Source organism: Lissotriton vulgaris, chromosome 6 (genome assembly GCF_964263255.1).
Source record: "Lissotriton vulgaris chromosome 6, aLisVul1.2, whole genome shotgun sequence".
NCBI classification, from domain to species: domain Eukaryota; kingdom Metazoa; phylum Chordata; class Amphibia; order Caudata; family Salamandridae; genus Lissotriton; species Lissotriton vulgaris.
The window spans coordinates 1,168,407,768-1,168,426,693 of NC_141694.1; the positions used below are offsets into that span (position 1 = coordinate 1,168,407,768).

General features: G+C 44.7%; 1 protein-coding gene across 2 annotated transcripts in view; it reads right to left on the reverse strand.

Moving 5' to 3' along the window:
• KMO (kynurenine 3-monooxygenase) overlaps positions 1–18,926 on the reverse strand; it is a 473,316-nt gene that overhangs the window by 205,477 nt on the left and 248,913 nt on the right. The window lies entirely within an intron of this gene.

Sequence of the window (18,926 nt, forward strand, 5' to 3'; positions counted from 1 at the left end):
TTAGGGATGCTAGCCTCCAGGCCTGTCTACAATACCCTTAGACTATATATTTGTTTCAACTAGCCCAAGTTAAACATCTGCAGTATTTCTGGGAAATGAAGAAAGCCAAGTGTACTGAGTGAGTTGCTTTATTGCAAACGACCATAATTTTAAAGAACAGCTACTTCTTTTAATTCCATTTCTTGAGAGGCACTGCTTTGTTTCATACTAAAAGTATGTAAACCGTCACCTCTTCGTGGCCACATTTGAGATTCATAGTCTGTTTACTGGATTGCTTATTTATTTTAACTTTCAAAGGTTCCTTTTGATTTAAAGTAAATCCCACTTTTAATAAAATAACTCCTAATCCCTACATCGGGATTACTTTATGTCTGTCATTTGAATCACTAAAGATTGCATTTTCTAACTATATTGAATTTGGAATGTTAGCTTGTTTATTTCATAATGGTAACTGTGTTTTAGTGCTTCTATTTATATCCCACTGGTCATATTATCTGAGGAAGGCATTGTTGCTTGTGATAAGTTGCCAAAGGTAAGCTCAGGATTCCTCGCGGAAAACTTTGTTACTCCTTAGTGACTAGATTGTGACTTTGTGGGCAGGGTCAGACTGGCCGGTAGAACAATCAGGCAGGGCCTGATGGGCTAGTCTGACATGTCAGTGTGCCGGCTGTTTTTAGGTTGAGGGTGGGATGCTCTTCGAGGCATGCTGTATTGAAGTATGAAATAGAATCTTCCCCCATTTCCCACCCATCTTTTCAACTGGCTCCTGTGGCTGTCCTTTTGAAATCGTTGCTTTTCATTCATGAATAGGCTTAGTAGTCCCTCCTTGGTACCACCTTGTCTGCATTTGTAATCTCCCATAATGACTGGACTTTTTACTTGTGTTGTTACACGGTCTGCTTTATGTAGTTGGTGAGCACTATTTTCTTTGATGATCTTCCCCTATTCCACCCACAACGTCACAGCATGCTGCCCACTTTTTATTTAATTTACAGCGCAGTCCGCTTTAACTATAGCGCCCACGCCTATTTATTTATTTAATTTACGGCACAGTCAGCTTTCAATTTAGTGGCCGCCTGTTGGATTTGGCCCTTTTTGCAGGGTCATCTTTTTGCCTTCCTTCTATAAAGTGCATAGGCTCTCATTATTGTAAATTGATGTATGGATTAGTGATTCCATGATTGGCTGATTTGGTTTACTTGTCAGACCCTAGTACAGTGCACATAGTGTGCCCAGGGCTTGTAAACCAAATGCTGCTAGTGGGCTTGCAGCACTAGTTGTGCCACCCAGAGAAGCAGCCTGTAAAAGTTTGTCAAAGGCCTGCCATTGCAGAGCCTGTGTGCAGTCTGGTATTGCCATGCTGACTGGGCGAATGCACCCACTTGCCAGTCCCTAAACCTTCCATTTTCTTCATATCAGACACCCCTATGGTAGGCACAAGGGCAGGGTGCATTGTAAGTATAAGGTAGGACAAGCCCTGATGTGTGTGGCATGTCCTAATAGTGAATTACAGCCATTTTCGATTTTCATTTTATAATCCTAACTGACTCAGGGAACATGGTAGAAATTTGAGTCTAGTATGCCTGAGCTCAGAATGATAAAATAGATATTTTAGTGAAGTTGGTTTTAACATTCTGTTTTTGAAAATACCACTTTTAGAAAGTAGGTATTTTCTTGTCTAATTATCCAAGCCGGCCTCTGCTAGGTTGTGTATTCCTTGTCAGGGTTTGAGTGACAGAGCTGGGGGATTCCAGGAGACAGGGTGAGTCCGCCCAGTGGTGAATAGAGAGATCTGCATCTAGATGGGAGGGAAGAGTTGCACCTGGGACCTGAATAGGACTGTGCCTGCCCCCCACAGTGCTGGCTCCACCCCCTGTGGTGCGTCTGATGTCTCTGCCCTGCACTGTGAAAGGAGAGAAGGAGTCATGTCAACAGACTGCTCCAGGGCTGTGCTTTCCCTCCACAATGCTGGCTCCACCTCCTGTGGGGCGTCTGATGTTTCTGCCCAGCACTGTGAAAGGAAAGAAGGAGCCATGTAAACAGAGTGCTCCAGAACTGGTTTGGACTGGGCAAAGGCCCCTCTGCCTTCAGAGGACAAAGGATTTTGGGGTATAAATATTGGGACCCTGATACCAAGAAAGTAGATCACATTTGGACTACAAGAAGAAACCTTTACTCAGGAGAGGAACCTGAAGAAACTCAGGAGAGACTATTCCGAAGCTTAAGTGCTGCTAGAGGTATTGGCCTGTAGTGGTTGCCTTACTGCCAAAGGAAGGAGAAAGGAACTTTGAATACTTAGCTTTCAACTTGTGAAGGATCTCAAGGGCTTGGAAAAGAGCTTGCCTCCTGCTGAAGTCTCAAGGACAACAGACTTCAACCCCCAGCTCCCGAGAACTCTTGTGGAAGTACCTGCTGCTGTTTTGGGCCTTCTTAGGAACTGCGTGTCACAAGGAGCTGGAAGCACGACACTACGAGATCGAAGCGTGTCACCATCGCTGCTGCTGACGCACTTCTGAACAAGGGTGTCGCTGCTGGAGTTGTCGCACTGCATCGCATCGAGAGAAGCATGCCACAATGAAGAGGAAGCGTGTCACCGCCGCTGCTGCCTACCGTCGCACTTCTGAGCAAGGGTGTCGCCGCTAAAGTTGTCGCACTGCACTGCATCGAAGAAGAGTCTCGCAACGAGGTAGAAGCGTGTTGCCGTCGCTGGGCCTGCTGTCGCACTTCTGAACAAGGGTGTCGCCGCTGGAACTGTTGCATTGCACCACATCGAGGAAAGCGCCTTGCATCCCTGAGAAGCGACCTGCAGTCGGAGCTGCTGCTGTCGCATCGTGGATGTCGCCGCTGTAGTTGTCGCATTGTGCGGAAGCTTCACGCATCATGAGAGAAGAGTGTCGTAGTTGGAGCTGTTGCCCTCGAATCGCTGAACAAGGGTGTCGCCGCTGCAGTCCACGCATCGAACCGAGAACTTATCACTTCCCCAGAGAAGCGTCCCGCATCCGGAAGATCTTCATGTCTTTATTTCTTTGCACCTGAACTTTGCCGCATTTCCCTCGCTTGGACATTGCTTGTCGTGGAAGCGCAACGCATCGTAAGGTACATTGACGCAAAGTTTTGCATCGTAAGAACTGAACTAAACTTAGCTGAACAACACCTGAACCTGGCTTCCCAACCCAGGGACCAAACCCTGCGGTTGAACACTTGCCTGGCAAACCAGGCCTTTCTTTGGAGCACGCATGCCCCCCCTGAGGGTAACACATAACTCATGTGTTGTGTAACAGTCTGCCTGGCGCAGATCTCCCGACCCCTGTCCATCTGACAGTGCGTGAAGATCCCCCAGGACAAAAGTGGTGTCACCATGGTCATTCACTGGTGACGCAGCCTCTGGCTGGCCCCTGACCCACTGGTTCCTCCACTGGGGACTTTTTCCCCCTGTCACCCCTCAGTCTGAACCTCTGAACCCTCCCAACTGGAGCGGCACTGACAGACACCAGAACTGATGGAGGTCTGATAACAGACACTCCCAGCTCACCAGACACTAGGGGACCTCCCTCAATGGGCGGCCCATCAGGACAGCCTAGGCTCCCCACCTGGTGTTCCCTTAAAGAACCATCCAGGCTCTGAGACTGGGTTTCGGGAACCTGGGGACACGCAGCCCCACACTCACTCCTTCTCCACTGAGACAGGACGTGAGCCCCTACACCCCCTAGCTGGGATACTCTGCACCACTTTCACCACTCTGGGTTAGAAGATACCTGAGCCACCACCAACAGGGTCACTCCCCAATGCCTCTCCAGACACTCTGCAATTCACCAAAAGGTCTGTCTCCAATGTGAGCCCCCTACGGTCAGAGAACTCACTATCCAACAGGTGTTGGCATAGCTCTGAAAAACAGGGACTTACAATATGCTCTCCCACAATTGGATCACACAGCCCCCTACAGGGGTTAACCAAACCATCCTTCACCTCGCAATCCAGTGCCTCGCACACTTACACCACACCACTCTCCTGAATTTGGCAGGACAGTATCTGACTGTCTTTGTCACTCAACCCACACTCTTCTGGGCGGTTTTCACACTCACATACCATGATTTTAACCTTGGGGGAACTCCTCTCCCTGCACCTCTCATTTAGAGTCAGTAGAGTGTCCCTCCCACCACTAGGACCATGAACCCTTGCACCAGGTATCCCATTCTCCACAAAGACACTGCGCACTACTGGAGCTACCTAAAGTCCTTGAACCTCCTGGTGTATGTTAACCCCCTCCAAGTCAGGCGCCACATCTCTGGGTGTGTGTACTACTCCCTCAGCACTAGAAAATTCAATTGTGCTGCCACCATCTGAGCTGGACTCCATCTCCAACTCAGCAAAGCTCAATCTCTGAGCTACACACATTTCTTGTTGCTGGGCTGAGACACTCATGGCCTCAAGCCTCTTGAGCTCCTTCATTATCAAGACATGCTCAAACTGCATTTTCTTTTCTTCCAGAGCAAATTTCCTATTCTCTAACTCCAGTTGTCCACTCCACTTAAGCTTGGCCAGCTCTATTTCATGTATCCTCCATATCTCTCTGTCCTCACAATAAAAATCAACAGATGCTATGGATGCTGCTTTATTCATGGTGATTTAACTTGGCAGTTCTTGGCAAAAATAGAAAATCCCCAAAAGAAATCTACCAAAAAGTATGGGTTGCGTTATGGTCTGCAATCACTAAGTAGTGTTCACCAATCACTGTACATGAGTCACAAATGCAAGTCCAGAATCCTCACCGCTGACCACCAATGTTAGATATGGGGGTCTCTAGTTGGCACAGGTAGGTACTTGTGAAAAATAGGGACCCTTGCCTCTAGTCAGGATAAGGGGATTACACTCCCAAAATTACCCCTGCTCACCCCCTTCGTGGCTTGGCACGAGCAGACAGGCTTATCTCAGAGGCAGTGTGTAAAGCATTTGTGACCACATACAGTAACCCAGTGGCAACACTACAGATGGACACCACACAAGGTTTTATATCTGGTAAATCTATATAAAGTATACTTATTTTTGTTATAACACCGTGTGTGGTGTCCATCTGTAGTGTGGTCCTTGGGTTACTGTATGTGGTCACAAATGCTTAGTTATCATATTCCTGCCCAAAACCTTCAGAGGACTTTTTGTAAATATTCAACTTGAACCTGGCAGCTGGATGGCTCCCATAGTGACATCATTTGCACTCACCTAGAAACCCAGCACGCCGTGAGGGGAACGGCAAGCATATCGCGACCCCCGCTGTAAGGGGATCGACAAAGGCCCCAGCAGCTCCAGCGGACCCAGCAGCCCCAGCACACGCCGGTCCCACCGCCAGCGGGACACTACAACTCCCAGCTGCCCTGGGGACCGGCGCAGGATCGCTGACGGCAACAAGGCGCCCGGAGGCGCTTTAAGAGTAAGGAGCGCCGAACGCTCCTGGGGCACTCACCTGGAAACCCAGCACGCCGTGAGGGGAACGGCCAGCATATCGTGACCCACGCTGTAAGGGTATCGACAAAGGCCCTAGCAGCTCCAGCGGATCCAGCAGCCCCAGCAAACGCCGGTCCCACCGCCAGCGGGACACAACAACTCCAAGCTGCCCTGGGGACCGGCGCAGGATCGCTGACGGCAACAAGGCGCCGGACGCGCTTTAAGAGTAAGGAGCACCTCTCGCCAAGCGAGTCGCGCACGGGAGCAACCGGGAGAAGCCCGGGACAAGGGCGGGGCAGTCTGGGGCAGGACGAGGCTGGGCTGGGCCACTCCCTTTGTCGGTTGTTAAATTGATTTGCTAGTAAGCAAAGAGAGACTTTTTATCCCTTATTATTGGATTTTATTTTAATGCTGGTATTTTTATGCCCCTGGCCTCCCTGTGCTGATCAAGTCATTACCTCATCGTGACCAGCAGCTTGTACTCCTCATATTTAGAGCTCCTGGGATTAACTATCAGCATTCATATTGTCAAAGCAGTCATCTACCCTGGATAATTATCTTGTAAAAATAGTAAATAAAATTAATAGTGAACGGAGAAAATCATTGGGTCGGGGGAGTTCACCCGCCTTACTCCTTACATCACCTATTGCTAATATTGCACTGTCTGTGATTGCTAACTGCGACCCTGAAGTTCTATTGATGGAAGTACCAGTAACGTCAGCATCCGTTCATGACCCACCGGATGTACCTTATGATACCCCAGCACGGCGTACCCCGGTCAAGAGAGCAGTGAGGGCGTGTAGGAAAGTGCAACTTAAGCGTGGGGGGAACCATAACAAGAAAAGAGCCGAAATTAAGCCAAAGAGTAAAGTCCGTAACATGGAGACCCTGACTGAGAACTGCTGTTAGTTTGAACACTGAGCAATTTGATTTATTAGTTAGTATCATTGAGGATCATTTTGAAACTATTGTTAAACCTTTAGCGGATAAACTAGACCTAATCTCAGCTGAAGTGTCTAGGCTAGGTAGCCTCTTGGATGCTCATATTGGTAAGGTTGAAAGCACCAGGCTCAAAGAGAGGGGTGTATCAGTCAGTAACGTTGTACCGAAACCGCATGATGGAAGGTTGGCTCCAAATATTGCAGTTATACCTGACCCCCGCGACTGGTTAGTCAGAAAGAACAGATAACAGTGGTACACAAAAGTACGAAGGGAGTGATAGCATCACAGAAAAGCCGTTTTATCAACCTCCCACCTGATTGTGCACCCTATGTAGTTGTTCTTTCTAATGTACCGCCTATGGATCCTAACTTGACCCAACCACATCAGGAATCACACGATTCACTTAAAAATAAAACAGTCTCATGGCTGCACAGGCAATGCGGGTTCCCAACCAACTACTCCGATCAGATATTAACAACTAGAAGAGTAAATTGGATTGGTAACTCAAGAAAAACCTGCAGGGGTGATTGTGTTATTGTTAATTTTAAACACCCCCAACATGTCACAACTGTTTTGCTTAAAGCAGCCTCTCTAACCTCAGATGAGAATAGTGTGCGTGTACACCCTTTGGGCTATTTTTATAATCACCTTATTAAGGCTCCCCAGGTTATCAATAGAGGTAGACCCTTTATTCCTAACCATCATCCAACTTTTGAGGTTTCAAACACAGAATAGGTATCAAGCCCTGAGTTCTTTGGACTCAAATGATTGACATCTAAAGGTCAGCAGGCCGCACCTGAGTATAACTCAGAATACCCAAGTCAATCAATTGAATGGGACTAGTATAGACCCAGAGCAAGCCATGAATGGTGTCCCCATAGCGATCATTGATAATAGGCTTGAACCTGTTTCTGTTGTTGAGAGGGTGGTAAAAGATCAGAAATCTACATGTACTGAGAAGATAAATGTTGGTTTAGTTGAGGTTGAACCCTGTGTGGATGTGGTTACCTTTACTATTGTACAAAATCAACCTAAAAGTTGCACCATAGGGGGAACATCTATTGTTAGCTGGAACATAGCTGGCTGGGCATCCAAAGGGAAAAATTTGGGGTGGGAGGACCTGATTAGGTCATATGATATTTTATGTTTCCAGCAAACATGGTGCTCCACAAAACCTAGCCTTGATGGTTTTGTCTGTTACAGTTTAGAAGCCTCAGAGTCTAGGCACGGTAGAGCAAAGGGTGGTTTAAACATGTAAAAGTAGGAACTCATTCACAAATTCTAGGGGTACAACAGAAGGAAGGCCCAGATGTGCTTTTAATACATTTTTATAACAATATTTTCGATAATACACGGCACAAAGTTATAGAGGAATTAGAAAGTGCCATTGTGAAGCTTGTAGCAGAAGCAAAATGTACTTTTAATTATATTTGGCTAGGTGATTTTAATTCTTCGATTTGTCCATTGTCGTTTTCTAGGGCATGTGGGGTGCAAAACAATAGCGGTGTTAACACACCACACTTCCCCCACAATGCCTTTGGTGAGGCAATAAATAATATTATGTCAACTTACGACTTAGAGCTATTGCAGCCTGCAAAAGATGTTAGTGGCCAAAATATCCCTATATTGGAAGGAAGACTAACTCCCACATCGACCATGTTATGGTTTCGTCTAGCATTGTGCCAAATTGCCTGACATCGGTAAATGAGGAAAGTACTCTAAGTGACCACAATCGCATCGTAATGAAAACAGAGATCTGGAAACGTATTAGTTAGCGGGTGTCTAGGACCCTATGTAACGTTGAGCTTCACAGGCCAAATGGAACTAGGTTAAGGTGGAAAGGGGAAAAATCTGCAACAGTAATGACCTCTATTATATCAAAATCTTTGGTTGATATTAATGGCATCCTGGCATCAGGTAGTGCATCTGTTTCCATTTTGAATATTTTTTTTAATATCAATAAAACAATTGATGCCACATTTACTGGAAGAAGGCTAGGAAAGACCGCCCGTGAAAAGGGTTGGTTTGACCATGCCTGTACAGCTCTTCTTTCCCAATTGAAACAGGTTCTAGCACTTAGAACTAGGGATAAGAATCAAGTTACAGTTGTAAGACATGATTATAAATTGGCACTTTCCAGAAGGAAGAGGGAGTTGCAGCAAGAAGCATGGGGCAATCTAACGCAGGCAGCAGCGACTTCTGATAGCTGCCTGTTTTGGTCCACGGTTAACTCCCCCTTTCTTAAGGATGACAAAGTCCCACACCTTGCATCCAACGTCAGCAGCGAGGCCTGGGTCTCTCCTTTTTCAGCTATATTCCAAGCCGCTGGTCCCTATGATGTTGAACAAAGATACTGGCCTATAGTCCCTTTAGATATCTCCTTGGGAGAGGTTGAACGTAGTATTAAGGCCAGTAAGGGGGGTAAGGCCCAGGGACCTGACGGATTACCAACTGATGTTTACAAGACAGTCCCGCTGCTGTGGGGACCTATACTTACTTTGGTATTAAACGCAGCAGTATCAACCCTGATTCCTACTACATGGGGAGATTCCATTATTGTCCCTATCTATAAGAAGGGGGACAAGTCAGCAGCATGTAATTATCGTCCAATTAGTTTGCTCGATTCATCGGTGAAAATCATGAGTAGAGTGCTGCTGTTTAGGTTGGAAGAGTGGGCTGACGAGAATGGGATTCTTGCGATCTCCCAATATGGTTTCAGAAAGGGTCGAGGGACACTAGATCAATGAATGAATTTAGAACAATTAATTGGCAAATATACCAAGGCTAAGCCTGGTATTTTATATCTTTGCTTTGCCGATTTAAGCAGTGCATTTGATCTGGTCGACCACTCCATTCTATGGCCAGTCCTGTTGGAACTTGGTGCACCAGAGGCTATTATTTTCTTCTTAGCTAGACTTTATGATAAGATGCAAACCTGTGTGCGCTACGGGGCAAGTGGGGAGTGTACCACAAACTTCAGTGTAAAGCGCGGAATAAGACAGGACTGTGTCCTCGCCCCTTTGCTGTTTACCCTTTTTATTAATGCTGTAGATTCTGTTTTAAAAACAGTTAAAGCTGAGACACCCCAGGTTGATGGGACAGGTGTGCCAGTTCTGCTTTATGCAGATAACGCTGTGCTCCTGTCACAGACCCCCATAGGCCTCCAGCGCCTGATGGATCGGTTTTTCGATTTTATAAAAGAAAGGAAGCTGGTAATCAATAAGAATAACACCCATATGATGATCTGTGGTGCTAGAACCAATAAAAATCACACCTTTTTTATAGATGGGGTGAAAGTGCAGCAAGTGGAAAAGTTTTGTTTTTGGGTGTTATTTTTTCATGTGATGGTAGTTGGTCTCAGGATCTAGTAAATGTTAGGTCTAAGATGGTAAAAAGTGCCTATGGTATATTTAAATTTGCCTCCAAGATCGGCGATAGACGTATCAGGGACATTATGCAAATCTATAAGGCAAGGAGTGTTTCTATTGCATTATATGGGGCGGGGCTGTGGGGCTACATCAACGTAGGCTCCTTGCAAAAGGAAGAAAACACCTCCCTTAAAAACTTCTTTGCCTACCTACTTCAGCCCCAACTGATTTGATCCATAGGGAAGTGGGGATTGCCCACTTAAGTGGCCTCATTCTATTAAGGCCTTTAATGATCTGGGCGCGATTTGGCACAAGGAAGAGACAGCCTTTAACCAGCATGTCATTAGGGATTGTCTCGACCTGGATAATTATACAAAGATACTTTGGCTTAACTATATTATAAATTCAAAGTAGGAAGGAGCTCGCACAGCGATTTAATCCTGAGTTGCAGGGTTGTAACGGGCTGTGGTGTGCAACTGGGGTATGAACACTGTCTGGCCAGGCAGTGTGAAAATCGATAAAGTAATCCAGAGGCTCCCCCGTCTGGGGAGAGAACACCCCTGTGCACAACCGGAACGGACCGAGGTCTTATTCCATATAGAAAGGATCAAGAGTCCAGATTAACCATCACTGGATTTTATTCAGTATGATGTATAATTTTCGAATTTTATTCATTCAAAAAGTTCTTTTAGAAATCAAAAAGCATGTCTTCTGGTTAAATCTTTAGGTGACATGATAATCCTCAAACATCCCGATGCATTTCGGGCAGATGCCCTTTGTCAAGGGATTACTCTACAAACAAGTTAGAAAATGACCATAATCAGTGACACGAGTAAAAAACAAGAATGAAGCTAAAATGCAGTGACTAGCGTTACGAGTGCAAAAACGTATGATTTGGTGATAGTGAACACATAGGGGAAATGAACGTGTGCCAGAAACAGCAGTATGTGCAGATCCACAGTTTCCCTGGAAATATAGAAATCTGTTAAGAAGAATGAAATCCCAGTGTCAATCAAGGCAAAGCATGCTAAAATGCCGGTGTGCGTTAAACAGAAAGACCCTTCGTGCAAGTACACGCGAAGCGTCCGAAAAATAGACCCGCGATATAATTTAAACAAACCCAGTGAAGATATTGAGGGAGTCTCCAGTGGAGTACTTACATGAGGCAGGTTGTAAGATCGCCCGCGGAGATACGGCGGAGCGGTTGTGGAGGTGCGGAGCTACCACAAAGTGATAAAGAATAACCGGAGCGTATAGACACAAACAAAGGACTATAGTGAAAAACGGGCCTCAGTGCAAACAAGGATAAAGACTCAAAAGTACCGCCATTTTAAAGAGTGGCGGAAGTGAGGTGAAAAGAATAAGTGGAATGAGACATATATGAACGAGAAAGAGATAAATGCAACAGTAAATCATGCGTAATCAACAGGGTACATAATTATAAGTAACACAAAAATTCAATGCGGTCATTGAGCCCATTAGGGACCATCGTGGACAAAAACCGGATCCAGTAGTTTTCGCGTTTCAGTAAAGTGTTCTTGTTGTTGTAAGTGATTGGAACCTGTTCCAAAATTTGAAATTTGAGTTGAGTATAGACATTCTGTGGCACAACTCAAATTTCAAATTTTGGAACAGGTTCCAATCACTTACAACAACAAGAACACTTTACTGAAACGCGAAAACTACTGGATCCGGTTTTTGTCCACGATGGTCCCTAATGGGCTCAATGACCGCATTGAATTTTTGTGTTACTTATAATTATGTACCCTGTTGATTACGCATGATTTACTGTTGCATTTATCTCTTTCTGGTTCATATATGTCTCATTCCACTTATTCTTTTCACCTCACTTCCGCCACTCTTTAAAATGGCGGTACTTTTGAGTCTTTATCCTTGTTTGCACTGAGGCCCGTTTTTCACTATAGTCCTTTGTTTGTGTCTATACGCTCCGGTTATTCTTTATCACTTTGTGGTAGCTCCGCACCTCCACAACCGCTCCGCCGTATCTCCGCGGGCGATCTTACAACCTGCCTCATGTAAGTACTCCACTGGAGACTCCCTCAATATCTTCACTGGGTTTGTTTAAATTATATCGCGGGTCTATTTTTCGGACGCTTCGCGTGTACTTGCACGAAGGGTCTTTCTGTTTAACGCACACCGGCGTTTTAGCATGCTTTGCCTTGATTGACACTGGGATTTCATTCTTCTTAACAGATTTCTATATTTCCAGGGAAACTGTGGATCTGCACATACTGCTGTTTCTGGCACACGTTCATTTCCCCTATGTGTTCACTATCACCAAATCATACGTTTTTGCACTCGTAACGCTAGTCACTGCATTTTAGCTTCATTCTTGTTTTTTACTCATGTCACTGATTATGGTCATTTTCTAACTTGTTTGTAGAGTAATCCCTTGACAAAGGGCATCTGCCCGAAATGCATCGGGATGTTTGAGGATTATCATGTCACCTAAAGATTTAACCAGAAGACATGCTTTTTGATTTCTAAAAGAACTTTTTGAATGAATAAAATTCGAAAATTATACATCATACTGAATAAAATCCAGTGATGGTTAATCTTGACTCTTGATCCTTTCTATATGGAATAAGACCTCGGTCCGTTCCGGTTGTGCACAGGGGTGTTCTCTCCCCAGACGGGGGAGCCTCTGGATTACTTTAACTATATTGTAGACAGTTTTTATGGACTCGACATATTGGTAGACCTGTGTTCTGCTGGAAATTTTTCCAAGCAGGATATGAAAAATATTTTTATGACGTACAGAGCCCAAAAACGTCTAGTAGTTAATGGTCGCCTTACTACAGTTAACCTGTACAATATATATATTGAAAGTGTAGGCTTCCAGTTGTATTTGAGCCAGGTAACCAGACCAGCCCATAGGTTTGTTCTAACTAGACTTAGATTTGGAATGGCTTACGTTTAGGTGGCCTTCCCTCAACTAAAGAAGCACCCAGTAGGACCTTGCCCATGTGATGGTCATTCAAAACAAAGCACACTGCACTTTATGTTAATTTGTACTCTCTTTCTGAATGTTAGGGTTGCTTACCTGAAACCACTGTTTGTAAAGTATGATATTTATAATGTGGACAATGCCATAAAGTTGATTTATAATATGAATTCCCGGGACAAATGTTTTTATATTGCTACTTTTCTATGTAAATCAATTCAGCTTAGAAAAAGTATGATATTTTAAATATTTCCCTGTTTTAACTTGTATCTGTTATTGTATAATATTTTGCTTGTGCGCTTTTATGGTCATTGTATAACATGTACAGAATAAAGCTTCATGAAATGACAAGCATTTGCAATGCAATAGGTCTCGCATTTACGCGAGTTTGAGCTATTGGCATTGTAAATGGCCATGCCTTTTATTTATATTTTGGTTTTTAAAACATAAATAAAATGCATTGTCATTTACAATACCAATAGCTTAAACTCGTGTAAATGCGAGACCTATTGCATTGCAAATGCTTGTATTATGCCCTCATCGGATTTTACACACTTTGGCTTGTGCCACTGTGGTTTCAGAAGAGAGGCCAAGACTTGAAAGGGAATGGAGCATGAGATAGCTAGTTCACTTCAGGGCAGGACTGGGGAGACCCCGTGGTAGAGCAGTGTGCGCTGCCGCAGCCCATGCTGTACCAATACGTGCACGGGCTGTTGTGTGTCAGTGCTGCTAATCCCACTGATTGCATAAGAAGCGTTTGTGTATATTTTTTGTGATTTAAAAGGACTCTCAATCAAAGATTAACTGGGGGAGAGAAGAGGGAAACAAACACTGCTAAGCTTTAAAAGGAACAAATTGCCTCTGCTATTCATAGGCTCAGTAGATGGCTTTCAAGCCTTTTGAATTAAATACTCAAAGTCATTTTAAGGACTTATTATCTGAGAAAAATTCAAGAAGAGAATTCGAGGGCCATTTGGGAGTCACAAGTACTCAGGGCGACAGCTCGATGCAGAATTTTCAGGAATACACCAAAGCCTCTCATATGGTGCCAAGACGCAGCCTTTTCATCATGCATTGCATCATAAAAGAAAAAACACATTTTCTTAGATCATATTTACAGTGCTTTTTCCACTTTGAAGCAACTTCAGTGCGCCCGCGTGCGAGAACACGTGAAAAAACACACTTAAAATACCAGCGGGACTATAAAAGAATGAACATAGGGAACCATGTTTAGGAGTGGGGTGGGGTCTAGTTTATATGCAGCGCCACTGGAATTAAACAGCAGAAGAAGACCAAATTAAGCGGCCGTGCTGACTAAATTATTCGGCAAAAAGAGGCAAATTAGGTGGCATAATACAGCACATTTTGTGATAGAATGACTTCAAAATGTTGTAATTTTCACTATTTTTATCAGTGTTTTAGCAAACATCTCACCTCAGTACCAATAAGCTACTGAAAGATGACCAAATAACCTTTGTGAAGGGCTTTCCACTGCATGGCAACATGTGTTGCTGTTTTAAAAAAAAATTAAGTAACTTGTTTGAGTTAAAAACATTTTTTCCCCCAAAATCTGTAAATTATGCAGCAGATTATGGATTGTATAGCCCATGCGCCAAATTCATAATTATGTGGGGGAAAAAAATCATATAATTACAGTGGCCCTGATAGGAAGGGTTTCTATTCCTGGTTAGTTGGATGGGCGGTAGAGCTGGGACTTTTTGATGGAAAATTCAACCTTACAGCGCAGGACCCCCAGTGGGTCCAAACACTAGCATGTCGGGTGTGCCCTCCTGTGGCACTAAGGTGGTGGCGGCTCTACTATGGGGGCTCCCTGCGTGGGCCGCAGGCAGCTCAGATCTGGTGAGAGTTTGGCTGCAGACTCTCTGGTCCCTCGGACGCACAGAGCGCAGCGTTGTGGAAACGGGCCACTTCCACGGAACAAGGTCGAGCTGTTTTTAGGTCCTACTCACCCTTTCTGGCGAGTAGGAAAACAAACCAACTTTTGTTCTCTGTCTGTGAAAACGGAACAAATGTGACAAGATAAGATTTAAAGGCATTTTTATTGCTCACAAAGTTAATGAGCAATAAAGATGCCTTTAAATCTTGTTATATTGTCACATTTGCTCCGCTTTCAGAGACGGAGGTCAAGTAGGTTGCAGTTAGGTCGAGGACATTTTTTAAGGTAGTATTCCTGCAGGACTAGTACCATTTTTTGCATTTTTCGAGCCCTGACTTTTAACAGTGCCATACTAGCCAACCCTCCTCCCTGCTGAGTGACATGCTCCTGTCACTCAGCAACTGCCCCACCCTGTCCTGACGCTTGGGACGGGGGATAAAAAATAAAATATTAAATACAATTTTATTATTCATCTCTGGGGATTTTTAAGTGGGGCGACGCTCCTCCCCGTTGAAACAAAGGAGCCACCCCTGCAAGAGGCATAGTTAACAACCTCTACTTCCCAAACTTCGAGGGTTCTATTGGGGCAATAAAAGCACCTGCACTGAACCCCATTAATAAATGATTAAAGAAATAAATTATGTGTTTCTTAGGTAAACAATATTTAGAATCTTCTATATACTACATGAACTTAAAAGTTACATTTAACGTCAAATGTTAACAGAAAAAACAGCAAACACTGCATGCATATAAAATGTGCACACAAGAGAACTTCACATTATAACTGGAACACTTGCTTGCAGCATGCAAAAAATGAAGCGAAAATCTAGAATAACCATGCTGCACATGTCTAATGTAAATGAGCAGCGATATTAAGCGCTGCCCAAACCCTGTTGTTCTCTTTAGACCGAGTACTGATAAAATAAAATCTCAAACGTTTTAAACGAAGTTTCAAGGAAGAAAATTATTAATTGCACTATAATTATGTTATCACTGCATAACAGAAGGATAGCAGTCAGGGTCATTTGCAAGCTCCCGCGTGCACAGTAGCCATATCTCTGACGTCCGTGAATATAATAAAGTAAGATGGGCTGTGATAACGACAGTCACACCATGCACGAGGCGGAGCCTCCCACCGACAGCCCTTTCATCTCCTTACTTAATAACTACCTGCTATCTATGGGCTCGGCGCCTCCCCAGGGAACTGCATACCGCGGGTTTTAGGACCAGCACGGAACAGTCTGACCTGACCAACATCCGCAGGTCGTCGAGAAAATGAGCCCCATCTCCCTGAGAAATAACGCCTACCAATCAAGCACTGATAATCAGCTGAGCTGTGGTGTGCACTAGTTGATAGTATATTTGTGGGATTTCTTTATTTCGCACAGAATAACTAACGAACGGTAAACTTCACCGCTAAAGAGGCCTTAACAGGATCTGGTGCTCATTTTGATGACCTTAAAGCTACGGAGGCTGAGGGGGCCGAGAGGCACCAGAACCAGTGATTTTCAGGTTGTACACTTGTACACCCATCTCTGAAGCGGCCACGTGATGGCACAGGTGTCGTGAGCTGCTGTCATATACAAAAGTGCACTGTAAGTACTACATGACCAGCCAAGCAAATGTGGTTTCATTTCGGTCAATCCAGCGCATTACGTCAATCTCTGGGAGGCATCTAGGGCCAGACAACAGCAACAAACATTATAAAATTGTGATGGGCTAGAAACCTCCGACGCCTACCATTAAATGTACAAAGAAACAAGCCACATAGTTCCCCCAGAAGTATTTATCACCGGGTGAAGAGGCTTTTGAATATGTTCCAATATACTTTTGAGGTCCTGGCAAGGATGTGTACTGTGTCAAATGCACCACAGATATTGTTGTAAAGGTGTTCATGAAATAACAATCGTGGGTCATAAATATCCCCTCCAGGGTAACACATACATTCACCTGAAGGCAGATCACAGCCACAATTCTACTCAAGAAGTCAAACTGACACCATAACATTCTGGTCTTAGGTGAGGAAATACTCGGCCCTGGAGAGAACAAGCGAAGGATCGTGCGAGCATGCACCTCAGCTGTACGGGTGCGCACTCAAAGTCACGCTGTGCGCGTTTCCGTGTGCCGTGAGCATGCACATCGGACGTCTAGGGGAAACTCGTCATCGTGAAGCCAGCCGGAAGATTTGCGGTGTGTGAGCTAGCGGGGCTCCCGTGCTCATGGAGAGCCGCGCCTGCTGCAGACCCTGAGCCGCTGACCCTACACACCTGAGGAGGAAAGCACCTGAGGAGAGCAGCGGGGGATTCCTGAATCAGCACGGTGAGTAAACACTGTTTTTTGGTGCATCAGGCTAGCGAGACAGGAGATGGGCACTTCGAGTGTGTGGATGTGCGTGTGTGAATGTGTGTGTGTGTGCGTGAGTAGGTTGGGGGGGTGTGAGCGAGTGTGTATGTAGTGTGTGTGTATCTGCGTGTGTGCGCGCTCGACAGAGAGGCATGGCTGACTTGGAGATGTGCACGGCTGGGGGGGGGCTGGGCATGCGCTGTGAAATCGCCGCGCGTGCCCCTGTCTATGTCCCTTGAGAGCCGACTCAACAGCAATAGGTCTCGAGCGAGACCTAAAAAATGAAAATGACATCATTTGCCCACTGGGCAGGAGTTAAACTCTGATGAAGATCTGCAATTTGTCTTCTAAAAAACAAGTATCAGAGCATGTGGCACTAACCCTCTATCTCTGCAAATAACCCAGGAGTGCCCAGGAATCCGCGCAAGCCCGCTCATTTGGTATGCACGCACTTGGACTGGAGTGCCCCATGATTTCCTTTAGGAGCTAATTTCAATATTCCGAATGCTTTGTGGTGCCCCAAGAAGGGGCATGGGGCCCACCAATGTTTTTGAAATGTGTTGCGAAAGTCTGCAGGAGTTTGCGCAGTCTTACCCTATTGAAATCCTCAACTTGTGTCTCTCAGGTCGTAAGATACATGACCAGATGCGATTGATCAGCATTATTCAAGCACTCCTGGAGCTGATGCTTGGTGCTCTTTGGCTCTTTGGCTCGGATGTGCCGGTACACTAGTGGCTGGTCCTATGGCTGCATTAGGTGGACTGATGAGTGTAAAGAAATAGTCACCCACCTGCAATTTTGATTAGCCTTTTCCTTTTTCAAAGAAAAGGCACCAACTGGAAAATTATTTTTTGAGTGTTGTTTTGCAAGCCATTAGATGGAGATGGGAAGCCCACACGATCTCTCCTGAACAGGCCCTGGACTGCTCTGCTTCATTACCCTGAGAGAGTCAAGTGATGCAATGGGTACTTGGTTCTCGGAAAGAAGACAATTGTTGACCTATTACTTGTGCAGGACTCACGTCATGCACTATTAAAAAAATAATTACAATATGCATTTATAAAAAATATTTCCACATGTGAAAAAATGACTCAGCACCTTTGTTTCAAAGAAAAGGGGCAAATATTTGCTTAGAGACGCAATTAGAAGTTAAACACCCACTTCTATAGATGTATTCCTACAAATGAGCTAGTTGTGTACATTCCTAGGTTCAAGAGGAAGATAATACCACAAATCACTTGGCAGTTGAAGACTCTAGCATTTGGATCTTTGCAATGCATGACATATTTTATTATGCTATATTAACCCCAGTGTTTGCGTAGGAACAAATGATTTCATGAAGTATAGCCATAAAAAGAAGTGCATGAAAGCAATTATAATAATGTGCGTGTATACCATGTGTGCAGTTGGAAAGCAACTGTTCTGTTATGATTCAGTGCTTTATACTGTATTGTATTCGCTGACAATTTTGCTAGGCCATGCGAGGTCCAGGAGCTATTATGTCTTGGGTACTACATTTGACATTTTAGCACATGCAACCTCGTGTTCAAACCTGGCCAGGGAAGCTATAATTTGTGAGAAGAATAGAGTCAGTATTTTAGGATATGAATACCAACTTTCTTTCAAGGCCAGAAAAGTTCTGGACGCCTGCAGGTTAGATAAGTCTCGGCAGAAACGAAGTAATTGTTGTCACATAACATTCTTGCATTGACTTGTACTATGTGAAAATGTATATATGATAGATCAAAATATGCCCCCCTCACCCCCCCCCCCCGTCGTGTGGCTGGCGAGCATCTAATTGCAGCCGCACCCGAGTACTTAACAGGTCTTTAAAAGACCATTTACACGTAAATTAGGTTTTTGTTGTGTGTTTACCCCTTCTTACAGCCACTCTGTCTATGGTAGGAAGAATTAGCCTCCCGAAATTTGGCTCTAATTGCCCGCCTGCCCTGTTCCACTCTACATTTCTTCA